Source organism: Peromyscus leucopus, chromosome X (assembly GCF_004664715.2).
Source record: "Peromyscus leucopus breed LL Stock chromosome X, UCI_PerLeu_2.1, whole genome shotgun sequence".
NCBI lineage: Eukaryota > Metazoa > Chordata > Mammalia > Rodentia > Cricetidae > Peromyscus > Peromyscus leucopus.
Genome location: NC_051083.1, coordinates 111628940 through 111630399, shown reverse-complemented (window position 1 = coordinate 111630399; position 1460 = coordinate 111628940).

The window sequence follows — 1460 nt, the reverse complement described above, 5'->3', positions numbered from 1 at the left end:
CTGGCTGTATCCCTGAACACACAGAGATCTATGGGATTAAAGGCGCGTGCCACCACCGCCACACTCTGTCTATGGCTCTAATAGCTCTGACCCCCAGGCAACTTTATTTATTAACATATAATCAAAATCACATTTCAGTACAATTAGAATACCACCACAGATTAGTGCCTTGCTCAGCCATCATCAGAGAAGCCTCCTGCTACAGCAGAAAAGAAAAAAAAATTAGAGACCTATAGCCAGAATTTATGGAGAGAGAGAGAAAGAGAGAGAGAGCACTAGGAACATACAGATCTAAATGGGATTTCTCCATTAAATCCTTCCACTTACCCTCTCTTCAGAGCTCAGGGAACCCCACCATGGAAGATGATGCAGAAAGGTGTAAGAACCAGAGTGGGCAGTGTTAGGATTTAGTGTTGAGGTTCAGGTCCAACCTATCAAAGGGGCCCTTGAAGAGGGAAATGAGGACATGAGAAATGGTAGATAAAAATATAAATGAAAAAAAAGACAGAAACACAGGATAGCTTCGGGAAGGCCCTGGGTCAATACCCAGCAGCCTCATTTATTTCTAATGAGCTTTTTATACACCAGCAAGGGGAGAGGCAAAAGACCTCCCCCTTTCAAAATCAAGGCACAATGTACAACCAAGTGTAGACCCTTTAAAACACCTGGTAATGATGGCCCGTAGCAAAACATCTTGTGATTAGGCCTTGAAGTATAAGACACCTAGTAACCATGCCTTTGTACCCTATTATGCAGCCTTGGAGAGCAACATAAATTCTGACTCTCTGGCTTTGAGTCAAACCAGAAGTTGAAATCTTTGTGGACTTCCACAGTACAGAAGACATCAGAATATATCCCTCCAAATCAACTGAGCAAAGCCCATAGTAACTCATAGAGACTGAAGCAGCATGGCCCAGGCCTGAAGAGGTCTGTAACAGGTTCTCCCTGTACATATTACAGCTTTCAGTTTACTATTTTTATGGAACTCTGGAGTGCTTGAGTAGGTCTCTGATTCTTGTTCCTTCACTTGGGCTCCTTTCTTTCATTTGGCTTACCTTGTCCAACTTTGATGTGATGATTTTTGTTTTATTTTATTATATTTTATTTTTTAAAACCTCATTAACATTTGAAAATATATTTGATAGTTCATATTATTAGGAAGATTTGATAATTTTTGTAGCTATTTTCCTTTAAATTTTGCTTTTGGCACCTCAAGTAAGCAATAAGATTTTTTTTATTTGTTTTAACTTTTTATAAAATATACTTTGATCATATTATTTCCTATCCCCAAACTCCTCCAAGATATCCCTACCTTCCAGATATTACCTTTAAAATGATTTCCTTAGACTCTTGTGGCAATTGTTATTCCACACAAATTCATATTAATAGGAAGCCATTTAATATTTGACAAGCTTTGAAAGACACTCTGTTAAACATGATAAACATACTACATAAAAGCA